Source organism: Adiantum capillus-veneris, chromosome 17, assembly GCF_014529385.1.
Source record: "Adiantum capillus-veneris isolate H3 chromosome 17, ASM1452938v2, whole genome shotgun sequence".
Taxonomy (NCBI): domain Eukaryota; kingdom Viridiplantae; phylum Streptophyta; class Polypodiopsida; order Polypodiales; family Pteridaceae; genus Adiantum; species Adiantum capillus-veneris.
Window position 1 is genome coordinate 1,341,251 of NC_140947.1, and position 15,924 is coordinate 1,357,174.

Consider the following 15,924-nt stretch of genomic DNA (forward strand, 5'->3'; position numbering starts at 1 on the left):
GGAGTATGTCTACAATAACACTATACATACTTCCACGAAAAAAGCACCTTTTGAGGTAATTGAGGGAAGATCAAAAAGTCCCTTGCTACTTAAGGTACACGGGAAGATCTTCGCTGCAAATGAGTATAGCCGAGACCTACAAGAATATTTTCAAAAGATTAAGGATGCTATCTCTATCTCACAGCAAAGGCAAAAGGCTGCTGCTGACAAGCACAGAGGAGTCCAAACCTTTAAAGAAAATGATTGGGTCTTACTCAAATTTCCCAAGACTCGATTAAGGCACACCATGGGCAAGAATCCTACGGGACATTAAAAGTAGTATGCTAAGTTAGCAAAAAGGTACTATGGTCCCTTCCAGATTCTTAGGCCAATCAATGAGATGGTCTATCAACTCAAGTTGCCCAGTCAATGGCTCATACACAATGTTTTCCATGTGAGCCTATTAAAGCCTTACAAAGAAGAGCCACCTCAAAAACCAACTATTGAAGACCCACCGGAGATCAAGGACCAAGAAGAGGTGGTGCAGCCTGAGTCCATTCTCCGACATGAAGACAAGGTACTAAGAGGCGGTAAGACTATCTGACGATATCGTATCAAGTTTAAAAATTATCCTTTTGAAGATGTTAGATGGATGCAAGGCATACAATTAAAGGATAACCTAAACCTTGTCAATGCTTACAATGCTTCCCTAGAGTAAGAAAATGTACAAATATTGAAAATGAACAAAGTTTTTTGTCTTATAAGACTCTCTTTTTCTTTATTGTGCACAAAAATGAGGTATTATGCATGATTAGATCAAGTTTGTGGAGACGACGTCTCCCAAACACCAAGTAGACCTTGTCACTCTACTATGGAAGATTGATAAGACTAATGTGCAGACATGCTTGCGGCAGCTTAGGCTCTCAAGCACCGAATGGACTAGTCATCCATTCTGGAACGATGTCGTAGGGTAACATAGAGATCCTCTACCTGTTAGGAAAAAGGACTAATGAATAGGCTTTATCTTCTCTACCCCATAATCGAGGATGACTATGATTTCAAGAGAGAGGTAATGTCATAATAATCAATATCTAATTCTCCTAAATGATTTCTCATGTTAAACTGATCATTTAATATGGGGAAGTGGGATCCAAAGGGGGGAAAATAGGGATCCAAAGGGGGGGGCCATCTGCAAAAGAGAAATGTGCAACAATGCGCTTAAAAGACTCTAAGGTTCAGCCCATTAAGACTTCCAAAATGCTAAGTTCCAAAATTCAAAGGTTGTGTCCAAAGGTCAAACATTAGGGGAATTGGATGATTTGTGTGTGTCACAAAAAGTCTTCATAATCCCTACATAGGAGGGGGCAAGCCTTGCAAGTAGGGTATGAGAGAGAAACTCACACACACACACACACACACACACACACACACACACACACAAGCTTCATTTGTACACAAGGGGAAAAAGGGACACATGTCAGCTCCCTAGACCAGATGCCCACAAGGTGTACTCAAATCCTATTGGATGGCCTTGGAGGTGGACCAATGAGAATTAAACTAGAGTAAATATAGTTTAATTAATTTAAAAACACTTAATAAAAGAACCAATAGGAATTAAGCTCTCTAGAAGACTATTGGACAGTCTCCCAACGGGACCAATGAGCATTCAGCAGCACAATGGCTTGCCTTATTCCTATTGGAGAGGAGGCAAAGGGGTCCAATGAGAGTTTAGTTAAATTAAATAATTACCTAAAGCTCTCACAAATGGGGAAATGCGGACACATGTCAGAAGGCTATCACCTATGCTGCTTAATTTCCATTGGCTGAGGTTGGGGGGGTCCAATAGGACTCTAGCATGAGTAATTAGCAAGGGGGGTCGACCAAGAGAGAGAGGGGGCTGATTTTTGCAAGGCATTATAACACACACTCACACAATCTCATGGGTGAAGCAAAGAAGACTCTCTCTCCTTCTCAAGCTTTGATGGAAAGCTTACCACCTACTCCAAGCTTGTGAGAAGGGAGGCCTACACCAACAACTCTTGGCTTTGTGATGCAAATCCAACCAAGAGTTAAGCTTCAATGCATGCTCATCACCTCTACCATGCTAATTACTAAGCTAAGCTTTGCTAATATGAGTGATTATGTGAGGATATGTACATCTTTCTCGTAAGAATACTCCTTCCTCTCAATCTACTCTCATACCCCGCTAGCTCTCACCGTGAGGGAATTGATGTTGTGTTTGATAAGTGTTTTGATTAGTTCATGAAGTTTCCATCTTCATTGCACTAGCTAGTATTGAAGGAACACAAAGAATTGTATTGCAAAATGTGTCTCTTGATGGGAGAAACCATAGTACAAAGCCTTTTGGAGGGGGGGGGGGGGGGGGGGGGGGGTGTCGGCTCCATGCAAATCTGGTCCTCAAATGTTGTCAATTGCTTAATTTCTCTCTCTTTTGAAGTATTGTTCATGCTATCTAACTAGGTGTTATGCTTTTTGTTGCTCTCTCCACCCAAGCACTCTTGTTAATCTCATTAGGAATATACTCTAATGAAATGCTCACTATGTTCATGCTATTTTTCGCTACACACAAGTTACTAGGCCATTAAATGTTACATAGACGACTTCTTCTCACAGTAAATGGGTGTTATAAAGAAGAACTGTTATTAACATGTGAAGCAATTCTGGTAGGACTACTTTGTATCTAGAAAAACCTTGAGCTATTATCTACTTTAATGTATAGGACAATAGCTAGTCTAATAATTTTTAAGTTTAACAAGTATAACAATTGATAGGTTCTTTGAAGCCTTCCATACTAGCCAAGTCTAGCATATTTTTTGTCTTGACTATATGGATGCAGGTGTGAACTCTATCTGGGCTTAAAAAGGTTAAGCTTGCTATAGTCCAACTTTGGAAACACTTGATGATTCAACTGTGATAGTTCTGATACCTTTGTATAAACTCATTTGGAATGATACTTCATTCTTATTATGTTGTACAGTTATGAACCAAAGACTAAGTTGTTTTTGTACTAATCTTTGCCTAGACATCTTTAGCCAATCGTCTCTTGAACGTCTTGTTCCTTGGTGTGTATTTATAAAAAGTAAACCAACTACACACACACACCTAAACACCAAGCCCTCCTAGGCAACTGGGTGGACCGGACACTGGCTTTGGATACTTCTTTTCTGTAGGCTTGGATTCACCCACTGTCTATAAGTCCTTGACTGGTTGACAGGCGTTAGGTGGTCTCTCCTTGACTTTAGACTGGATTTCTACTCATGACTATTGTAGTCTTTCTGGCTCAGTTGGTTTTAAGTAGCAGGTTAATCCATTCTACTCACCTATGCTTAAGAAAATTGTATTTTGACAATTATAGGAACATGCCACCTATGACACATATGATAATGTTTTGGAACAAGAGGACCAACTTGGTGTATATCATCCAAAGGCTACTCAATGATAACCATGCTTTTTCAAACTAGCTGAAAAAGCCTTAAAACTTCTACAGGAGTAATTTCTTCCTTGAGGATGATATCTGATATTGTATTAGTACATACAATTCTACCCTTTTCAGGGACACTTCAACTTGGTACTTCTATGCTAAAGAATTTTGTTTAACTCATCTTATGATGAGGCAGTAGGCCCATACACAATGGGCCTACTACCAAAACCCATTGTGTATGGTGCCTGGGTTAGGGCAGGTACACACACACACAAAAACACACATGGTCACTGCATCTGACTATGATGGCTAGTTACACTAACTCAACCTAGTAGTATTGCTACCCAGACTATGTATATAGCACGCTGTACCCAACATACTTTTGGCAGTAGACTAATCCTTTTTCTGCATAATTTCATGTAGCCCACTCTTAGCATAAGGTTATCCACCGTAAGATTGAAATTACTAAGTTAAGGTTTGAACTCCTTGTTGTTGGCTCACTATGATAACTTGGTGAGCATGGTCTTTTTAGTGCCTCGTATAATCTCCTCCTGGTGTAAACCAATGCAAAGTTTTTATTCAATATTTGTTGCCACACTTGTAAACTACCTCATAAGGTAATTTTGATTAGGTCCTTGATTTTGAATATTACTTACACCGTTGTCTTGGTTAGCATGGTTCAATATGGACCAATTGTTTGAATATAAGCTCTGTGGGAGCAATCCCTTAAAAAAGCCTTTAACCCATAAAGTATAAAAGGGGGGGTTAGGTTTCCCTTTGGCGTAAAGAAATTATACTTTGTCGTGACTCGACTCTCTGCCGCCTCACTCATGATACTTCACGCTTTACTCATGATACTTTACGTTTGTCGCTGGATAGTGGGTGGCTTGGCAGGGATTCTTTTGCCTCCATCTCTCGATATGATTCTTGGCGGTGATTTTGGCTTCAAGTTCAAGGCTAGGCTACTGCGTCACATCCATAATTGAGGTGTTTTGACCGACTAAGGAGATTGCGCACAACGGAGGGCTTGCAAGGTGCGGCCCTACGTGGCATGATGATTGGGTGACAATTGCGGACATAAACACAACCACTAACCCTATATAAAGGTGAGGGGTTCTTCCCTTCACTTAGACTTGGGTCTACCATTGGATTCTTGGTTCTGTAGTTTGATTTTACTGTGTTGATGATTAGATGTTTGTTTACCACACTCGCTTTTTTCTAGGTTTGACACATCTGCTGTTACCTGAAGACTTTTCAAAGAACTGTACATTTGGAAAATTTTAATGGTATTTTAACCTAGGTACTTAAATTTTTCTCATCTTTTGCTTCTTGCATGTTACTGTTTACATACATACTCACTCTAGTTGCATCAATTTTGACAGATGTATGGTTACTGATGGGGTTTTTCTACTACCTAAATTTGTTATAGTATGGTGATATGGGGAAAACTTTCCTGACTGTGTTGAAAGATCTGGTTGTTAACAAGATCTGATGGGCTATTTTTTTAACAAGATCTGGTTTTTACTACCTGATTATGGTAGGATATTGTGTTATAGGGGAAACTAATTGCTTTGACTAAATAAAAAATCTAGCCTACAGATGGTGGCTTGGATGTCTGGTTTTGACATGCAGATAATTACCATGACTATCTATTGGAATTTCGCTTAGTCTCTCTAGTGAGGTGGGGGTGCTTGTCTAGTTTGATTTACCTACAGCCTGTTTACTGATTACTAGGTGGATTTTTTGGGTCTTGGATTTTTGGCTTAGTACTGATCCCTTTTTACTACAGCTAGCTCTTGTGGTTACTGCCATAAATGTTTTTGTCCTGCTCTGACTTTGGCTCTGGCTCTGTGGCTGGCACTTCTCTGCCTTTGACTATAACTTCTCTGAGCTACTTTTTTGCCTGATCCTTTCACTTCATTTTTCCTAACCTTGCTGGACCTTGTCTTGCTTGACCTGACTGGAAAGAAGTAAACAAAATATAACATACAACATGCTACTGGTTACTAGATTAATGCCTTTAACCTAGTCCAGGTTTGAATATCTGGTATAAGGTGATGCCAGGTTCATCATTGGATATTTCCTTGGCTTTAAGTAAACTTGAACTTAGTTTGATTTGCTGATGAAATCTGAGGTAGTTTATGATACATATTCGTTTCAAAAATTACAATAATCTCTATGCTAAGGTGGGGGTACTGGTTTGCTTTGATTTACCTACACCTTGACTGTTGAACACTAGTTGGCCTTTTGGGTTGTGGACATTTGGCTTAGTCTCAAAAAGTTTTACAGCTAGCTCTTTTTTTTGGTGATACTTTACTACCTGGATTCGGTGCACTGAGTAGTTGAAGTTTTACTTGAAATGTCGGAGAAAATATCGTTTATAATCTTAGCTTATCTGCTCACTTGGTCTCTATGGATTAAAGAAATATTGAATTTTGGATTCAACACAAAATAGGTTGGATTTCTTCAGACCAAATATGGCTTAAAGCTAGATAATTGTACTTCGGGCCTTCTCACTAAGCTTGGGAAAAACTATCTAAAAACTTTTGTTGTTTTTTCATACAATGTTTAGCTAAAGAAAAACTTTTGAAAGATATAGACGACTTCTTCTCACACTAAATGGTTGTTATAAAGAAGAATTGTTATTAACATGTAAAGCAATTCTGGTAGGACTACTTTGTATGCAGAAAAACCTTGAGATATTATCTAATTTAATGTATAGGACAATAGCTAGTCTTATAATTTTTAAGTTTAACATTGATAACAACTAATAGGTTCTTTGAAGCCTTCCATACTAGCCATGTCTAGCATATTTGTTTTCTTTACTATATGGATGCAGGTGAGAACTCTATCTTGGCTTAAAAAGGTTTAGCTTGCTGCACTCCGACTTTGAAAACACTTGATGATTCAATTGGGATAGTTCTGATACCTTTGTATAAACTCTTTTGGAATGATACTTCATTCTTATATGTTGTACAATTATGAACCAAAGACTGAGTTGTTTCTGTACTAATCTTTGCCTACACATCTTTAGCCAATCGTCTCTTGAACGTCTTGTTCCTTGGTGTGCATTTATAAAAAGTACAAAAACTACACACACACACCTAAACACCACGCCCTCCTAGGCAACTGGGTGGACAGGGACGCTGGCTTTGGATCCTTCTTGTCTATAGGCTTGGATTCACACACTGTCTATAATTCCTTGAATGGTTGACAGGTGTTAGGTGGTCTCTCCTTGACTTTAGACCGGATTCCTACTCACGACTATTGTAGTCTTTCTAGCTCAGTCGGTTTTAAGTAGCAGGTTAATCCAATTCTACTCACCTATGCTTAAGCAAATTGTATTTTGATAATTATAGAAATATGCTACCTATGACACATATGATAATGTTTTGGAACAAGAGGACAAGCTTGGCGTATATCATCCAAAGGCTACTCAATGACAACCATGCTTTTTCAAATTGGTTGACAAAGCCTTAAAACTTCTAGAGGAGTAATTTCTTGCTTCAAGATGATATCTGATATTGTATCAGTACAAACAATTCTACCCTTTTAAGGGACACTCCAACTTGGTACTTCTATGCTAAAGAGCTTTGTTTAACTCATCTTATGATGAGGTAGTAGGCCATACACAATGGGCCTACTGTGAAAACCCATTGTGTATGGTGCTTGGGTTAGGGCGGGTACACACACACACACACACACACACACACACACACACACACACACACACACACACACACACACACACACACACACACACACACACACACACACACACACACACATGGTGCTTGGGTTAGGTCCGGTACACACACACACATGGTCACTGTATCTGACTATGATGGAAAGTTCTAGTTACGCTAACTCAACCTAGTAGTATTTTTGCCCAGACTATGTATATAGCTCATGCTGTACCCAACATACTTCTGGCAGTAGACTAATCCGTTTGCTGCATAATTACATGTAGCCTACTCTTAGCATAAGGTTCTCTACCGTAATATTGAAATCACTAAATTAAGGTTTGAACTCCTTGTTGTTGGCTCACTATGCTGACTTCGTGAGCATGGTCTTATTAGTGCCTCGTATAACTCCTCTGGCATAAACCAATGCAAATTTTTTATCAAATATCAATTGCCACACTTGTAAACTAGCTCATAAGGTGGTTTTGATTAGGTCCTTGATTTTGAATATTACTTACATCGCTGTCTTGGTTAGCATGGTTCAGTATGGACCAATTGTTTGAATATAAGCTCTGTGGGAGCAATCCCTTAAAAAATCCTTTAACCCATAAAGTAAAAAAAGGGGGGGTAAGGTTTCCCTCTTGCATACAGAAATTACACTCTCTCGTGACTGGACTCTCTCCCACCTCACTCATGATACTTCCCGCTTTACTTGTGATACTTCACATTTGTCGCTGGATAGTGGGTGGCTTGGCAGGGATTCTTTTGTCTCCATCTCTCGATATGATTCTTGGCGGTGATTCTGGCTTCAATTTTAATGCTAGGGTGCTGCATCACATCCATAATTAAGGGCGTTTTGACAGACTAAGGAGATTGCACACAACGGAGGGCGGCCATACCTGGCATGATGATTGGATGACGATTGCGGACATAAAACTAACCCTATATAAAGGTGAGGGGTTCTTCCCTTCACTTAGACTTGGGTCTACCGGTGGATTCTTGGTTCTGAACTCTGCTACTACTATTGTGTTGATGATTAGATGGTTTTCACTTCAAAGGTTGTTTTCACTGTGCTTAACATGTACTATGTTTGTTTACCACACTGGCTTTTTTCTAGGTTTGACACAGCTGCTGGTACCATGAGAGTTTTGAAAGAATTGGACATTTGGAAAATTTTTATGGTATTGTAACCTAGGTACTGACATTTTTCTCATCACTAAAAGGGATTTTTTGCTTCCTGCCTGTTATTGTTTACATACATACTCACTTTAGTTTTTTCTGCTGGCATCAATTTTGACAGATGTATGGTTACTGATGGGGTTTTTCTACTACCTAAATTTGTTATAGTATGGCGACATGGGGAAAACGTTTCTGGCTGTGCTGAACACTGGTTGGTATTCTAGATTGTTAAATGATGGTTCTTATTCCTTCAAGTTAGCATTCTGACGGGTTATGTGGTGGTTCATAAGCCAACAGTAAGTTACATTGGGATTTTGGGGAGAAAGGTTTTCAGCTTACATGCTTTTACAAAACCATGAGATTTGATTTACTCATGGTAGTTGAGCTTGGAAATTTCAGGTTCTAAACTAGTTATGTTACTTACACTTTGCAGATTAAAACCATGAGTATCTAAAGTTGACTGTCTTAATCTTTCTATTGAGAAGGAGACGCTTGTTTGCTTTGACTTACTTACATCCTATTGCTGAGTATTGGTTAAGTTCTTTTTGGGTCGTGGATTTCCCGCTTAGTCCAAAAAATTGGTTTTTTTCAACTATAGCTAGCTCGTGGGGGGTTACTGCCATAAAATTTAAACTTATACATTCATGCATATTCTAGGATTGATGCTTGGGCTAAAATCTATGGATATAAATCTGATTTTTTGTGCTCTACTACCAAATTATGTCCTGGTCTCTGGGTGAGATGTTACTCTCACTAACTCGCTATATTTATGGTTGGAGATGGCTAGGGTCTGCTGGCTGTGGCTTTAGCTAGTACATTTGTGGCTCTAGCTAATACTTCTGTGGGCTGCTTTTTAACAAGATCTGGTTTTTACCACTTGAGTATGGTAGGATATTGTGTTATAGGGGAAACTAATTGCTTTGACTAAATAAAAATCTAGCCTACAGATGGTGGCTTGGATTTTTGGTTTTGACATGCAGATAATTACCATGACTATCTATTGGCATTTGGCTTAATCTCTCTAGTGAGGTGGGGGTGCTTGTCTACTTTGATTTACCTACAGAGTGTTTACTGATTATTAGCTCGCTTTTTTTGGGTCTTGGATTTTTGGCATACTCCTGATCCCTTTTTACTACAGCTAGCTCTTGTGGTTACTGCCATAAATGTTTTTGGCCTGCTCTGACTCTGGCTCTGACTGGCACTTCTCTGAATATGGCTATAACTTCTCTGAGCTGCTTTTTTGCATGATCCTTTCACTTCATTTTTGTTGACCTTGCTGGACCTTGTCTGCTTGACCTGACCAAAAAGGAATAAACAAAATCTAACATACAACATGCTACTGATTACTAGATTAATGCCTTTAACTTGGTCCAAGTTTGAATATCTGGTATGAAGTGATGCCAGGTTAATCATTGGATATTTCCTTAGCTTTAAGTAAACTTGGACCTAGTTTGATGTGCTGATGAAATCTGAGGTTGTTTATGATACATATTCGTTGCAAAAATTACAATAATCTCCATGCTGAGGTGGAGGTACTAGTTTGCTTTGATTTACCTACACCTTGACTGCTGAACACTGGTTGGCCTTTTGGGTTGTATATATCTGGCTTAGTCCCAAAGTTTTATAGCTAGCTCTTTTTTTTTGTGGTACTTTACTACCTTGTTTTGGTGCACTGAGTGGTTGAAGTTTTACTTGAAATGTTGGAGAAAATATCGTTTATAATCTAAGCTGATCTACTCACTTGGTCTCTATGGTTTAACAAAAATATTGAAATTTGGCTTCAACACAAAATAGGTTGGATTTCTTCGGACCAAATATGACTTAAAACTGGATAATTGTACTTTGGGCTTGCTCACTAAGCTTGAAGAAACTATCTAAAAACTTTTGTTGTTTTTTCATACAATGTTTAGCTAAAAAAAAACTTTGAATGATATAGACAACTTCTTCTCACACTAAATGGTTGTTATAAAGAAGAAATGTTATTAACTTGTGAAGAAATTTTGGTAGGACTACTTTGTATGCAGAAAAATCTTGAGATATTATCTACTTTAATGTATAGGACAATAGCTAGTCTGATGATTTTTTAGTTTAACATGGATAATAGCTGATAGGTTCTTTGAAGCCTGCCATACGTAGCCAAGTCTAGCATATTTGTAGTCTTGACTATATGGATGTAGGTGATAACTCTATCTTGGCTTAAAAAGGTTTAGCTTGCTGCAGTCCGACTTTGAAAACACTTGGTGATTCAACTGGGATAGTTCTGATACCTTTGTATAAACTCATTTGGAATGATACTTCATTCTTATTATGTTGTATAGTTATGAACCAAGGACTGAGTTGTTTCTGTACTAATCTTTGCCTAGACATCTTCAGCCAATCGTCTCTTGAACGTCTTGTTCCTTGGTGTGTATTTATAAAAAGTACAAAAACTACACACACACCTAAACACCACGCCCTCCTAGGCAACTGGGTGGACTGGGACGCTGGCTTTGGATACTTCTTGTCTATAGGCTTGGATTCACACACTGTCTATAAGTCCTTGAATGGTTGAAAGGTGTTAGGTGGTCTCTTCTTGACTTTAGACTGGATTCCTACTCACGACTATTGTAGTCTTTCTGGCTCAGTCGGTTTTAAGTAGCAAGTTAACTTAATTCTACTCACCTATGCTTAAGAAAATTGTATTTTGACAATTATAGGAACATGCTACCTATGACACATATGATAATGTTTTGGAACAAGGGGATAAGTTTGGCATATAGCATCCAAAGGCTACTCAATGACAACAGTAGTTAGGAAATAAGATGTAGCTAAATAGATAATTGAGTAGATTACTTAATGGAGAGAGACAGATTTACATACACGAGATTATAGAGTAGAGAGAGAGAGAGAGAGAGAGAGAGAGAGAGAGAGAGTACACACGATATACGTGGTTCACCCAATGTGGGATACGTCCACGGGAAAGCAGCCACTCAATGGCTTTAGTACTTCAAAACAAGAAGTAGTTTACAAAGGGATTATACCCTTAATGGAGCTCCCGCCTTGCTTCACTCTCACCACCTTACACTCACCTTGTTGCATCAACTTCACACACTATGAAATGTGTGTAGAAATGGCCTCCTTTTATAGGCCAAAAGGGCTGCCCTCTCTTATGAGAGGCAGCCATGTGTAGCCGCCCTTGTGTGAATAAGTCCAAATCAGACCCTCCAATCCGCCCATGTGTGGCCGCCCTTGTGTAGACAAATCCGCTTTTGAATTCGGCCACCGGCCACCGGCCATTGACTACCGGCCTTCACGCACAATAGCTTCTCCTCATAATGGGGGCCTTACAAATGTGCGTTTTTACCACAGAAAATTACAAGGGGTAAATCAGGCTCCATACTTAACAACAATGAATTTTCAAACTTGCTGACAAAGCCTTAAAACTTCTACAGGAGTAAATTCTCCCTTGAGGATGATATCTGATATTGTATTAGTACAAACAATTCTACCCTTTTCAGGGACACTCCAACTTGGCACTTCTATGCTAAAGACTTTTGTTTATTATGATGAGGCTGTAGGCCCATACACAATGGGTCTACTGCCAAAACCCATTGTGTATGGTGCCTGGGTTAGGGCGGGTACACACACACACACACACACACACACACACACACACACACACACACACACACACACACACACACACACACACACACACACACACACACACGGTCACTGTATCTAAGTATGATGGCTAGTTCTAGTTACACTAACTCAACCTAGTAATCTTGCTACCCAGACGATGTATATAGCTCATGTTGTACCCAACATACTTCTGGCAGTAGACTAATTCTTTTGTTGCATAATTACATGTAGCCTACTCTTAGCATAAGGTTCTCCACTGTAAGATTGAAATTACTAAATTAAGGTTTGAACTCCTTGTTGTTGGCTCACTATGCTGACTTGGTGAGCATGGTCTTATGAGTGCCTCGTATAAGCTCCTCCTAGCGTAAACCAATGCAAAGTCTTTATTCAATATCTATTGCCACACTTGTAAACTACCTCATAAGGTGATTTTTATTAGGTCCTTGATTTTGAATATTACTTACACCGCTGTCTTGGTTAGCATGGTTCAGTATGGACCAATTTTTTGAATATAAGCTCCGTTGGAGCAATCCCTTAAAAAATCCTTTAACCCATAAAGTCAAAAAAGGGGGGTTTAGGTTTCCCTCTGGCGTAAAGAAATTACACTCTGTCGTGACTGGACTCTCTCCCACGTCACTCATGATACTTCCCGCTCTACTCATGATACTTCACGTTTGTTGTTGGATAGTGGGTGGCTTGGCAGGGATTCTTTTGCCTCTATCTCTCTATATGATTCTTGGCGGTGATTTTGGCTTCAAGTTCAAGGCTAGGCTGCTGTGTCACATCCATAATTAAGGGAGTTTTAATTGACTAAGGATATTTCACATAGCGGAGGCCTTGCAGAGGGCAGTCATACCTGGCATGATGATTGGGTGACGATTGCTGACATAAAGACAACCACAAACCCTATATAAAGGTGAGGGGTTCTTCCCTTCGCTTAGACTTGGGTCTGCCAGTGGATGTTTGGTTTTGCAACCACTACTACTGTGTTGATGATTAGATGGCTTCCACTTTAAAGGTTTTTTTCACTATCCTTAACATGTACTATGTTTGTTTACCACATTGGCTTTTTTCTAGGTTTGACAAAGCTGTTGTTACCTTAAGACTTTTGAAAGAACTGTACATTTGGAATTTTTTAATGGTATGGTAACCTAGGTACTGACATTTTTCTCGTCATTAAAAGGGATTTTTTGCTTCTTTCCTGTTATTGTTTACATACTCACTCTAGTTTTTTCTGCTAGCATCAATTTTGACAGATGTATGGTTACTGATGGGGTTTTTCTACTACCTAAATTTGTTATAGTATGGTGATATGGGGAAAACATTTCTGACTGTGCTGAATACTGCTTGATATCTTGGATTGTTAAATGATGGTTCTTATACCTTCAAGTTCATATTCTGATGGGTTATGTGGTGGTTCATAAGGCAGCAGTAAGTTACATTGGGATTTTGCGGAGAAAGGTTTTCAGCTTACAAGCTTTTACAAAACCATGAAAATTGATTTAATGATGGTAGTTGAGCTTGGAAATTGCAGGTTCTAAACTAGTTATGTTACTTACACTTTGCAGATTGAAACCATGAGTATCTATAGTTGACTATCTTAATCTCTCTACTAAGAAGGAGACGCTTGTTTGCTTTGACTTACTTACATCCTGTTGCTGATTACTGGTGAAGTTCTTTTTGGGTCGTGGATTTCCCACTTAGTCCCAAAAATTTGTTTTTTTCAACTACAGCTAGCTGGTGGGGGATTACTGCCATAAAATTTAAACTTTTACATTTATGCATATTCTAGGATTGATGCTTGGGTTAAAATCTATGGATACGAATCTGATTTTTTGTGCTCTACTGCCAAATTATGTCTTGGTCTCTGGGTGAGATCTTACTCTCACAAACTGGCTATATTTATGGTTGGAGATGGCTAGGGTCTGATGGCTAGGGTCTGGCTGTGGCTTTAGCCAGTACATCTTTGGCTCTAGCTAATACTTCTCTGGGTTGTTTTTTAACAAGATCTGGTTTTTACTACTTGAGTATGGTGGATATTGTGTTATAGGGGAAACTAATTGCTTTGACTAAATAAAAAATCTAGCCTACAGATGGTGGCTTTGATGTCTAGTTTACATCTGGCCTTGACATGCAGATAATTATCATGACTATCTATTGGCATTTGGATTAATCTCTCTAGTGAGGTGGGGATGCTTGTCTGCTCTAATTTACCTACATCCTCTTTATTGATTATTAGCTGGTTTTTTTGGGTCTTGGAATTTTGACTTAGTCCTGATCCCTTTTTACTATAGCTAGCTCTTGTGGTTACTGCCATAAATGTTTTTGGCCTGCTCTGACTCTGGCTCTAGCTCTAGCTGACACTTCTCTGGCTCTGGCTATAACTTCTTTGAGTTGTTTTTTTGCATGATCCTTTCACTTCTTTTTGCTAGCCTTGCTGGACCTTGTCTTGCTTAACATGCTAATGATTCCTGGATTAATGCCTTTAACCTGGTCTAGGTTTGAAAATGTGGTATGAAGTGATGCGAGGTTCATCATTGGACATTTCCTTGGCTTTAAGAAAACTTGGACTTAGTTTGATGTACTGATGAAATCTGAGGTTGTTTATACAGATTCGTTGCAGAAATTATAATAATCTCTATGCTAAGGTGGGGGTACTGGTTTGTTTTGATTTAACTACACCTTGACTGTTGATTACTAGTTGGCCTTTTGGGTTGTGGATACCTGGCTTAGTCCCGAAAAGTTTTACAGCTAGCTCATTTTTTTTTTGTGGTACTTTACTACTTGGGTTTGGTGCACTGAGTAGTTGAAGTTTTACTTGAAATTTTGGAGAAAATATCATTTATAAACTTAGCTGATCTGCTCACTTGGTCTCTATGGTTTAACAGAAATATTGAAATTTGGCTTCAACACAAAATAGGTTGGATTTCTTAGGACCAAAATGGCTTAAAACTGGATAATTGTACTTCGGGCCTGATCATTGAGCTTGGAAAAAACTATCTAAAAACTTTTGTTGTTCTTTTATACAATGTTTAGCTAAAGAAATAATTTGAATGATATAGACAACGTCTTCTCAAAGTAAATGGTTGCGATAAAGAAGAACTATTATTAACATGTGAAGCAATTCTGATAGGACTACTTTGTATGGAAAAAAACCTTGAGATATTATCCACTTTAATGTATAGGACAATGGCTAGTCTAAATTTTTTTATGTTTGACATGGATAACAACTAATAGGTTCTTTGAAGCCTGCCATACGTAGCCAAGTCTAACATATCTTTTGTCTTGACGATATGGATGCAGGTGAGAACTCTATCTTGGCTTAAAAAGGTTTAGCTTGCTGCAGTCTAACTTGGAAAGCACTTGATGAATCAACTGGGATAGTTTTGATACCTTTGTATAAACTCATTTGAAATGGTACTTCATTCTTATTATGATGTACAATTATGAATCAAAGACCGAGTTGCTTCTGTACTAATCTTTTCCTAGACATCTCTAGCCAGTCGTCTCTTGAACGTCTTCTTCCTTGGTGTGTATTTATAAAAAGTAAAACAACTGCACACACTGCCTAGACATCTCTAGTCAGTCGTCTCTTGAACGTCTTCTTCCTTGGTGTGTATTTATAAAAAGTAAAACAACTACACACACACACACATGTGAGATAATTAACAAAATATCCTATTTATGGAAATTTCTTGAATACCCCTCAAATTTCAAAAATTCCCAATATACCCTGCATTATTTTGGGATGAATTTGCCCCAATTTTTCTTAGTCTAATGTTTACGATAACGGAGACCTATCTTCTAGCGCTTTAGACAAAGTTATTCACCAATGAGCTCACAAATAGAGGCATCTGTGTTAAAAAATGATGAATGATCTCATCTAAATAGCCCTCAATACCATCTTAAATCCTAGTTCTATCATCTTTTATTGAGGAAAACCAATCTAGCTATGAGGAGCTCCAAATTAGTGACACACAGCTCAATGTCAAGGGAAAGGCATTGGGGGATATTGCA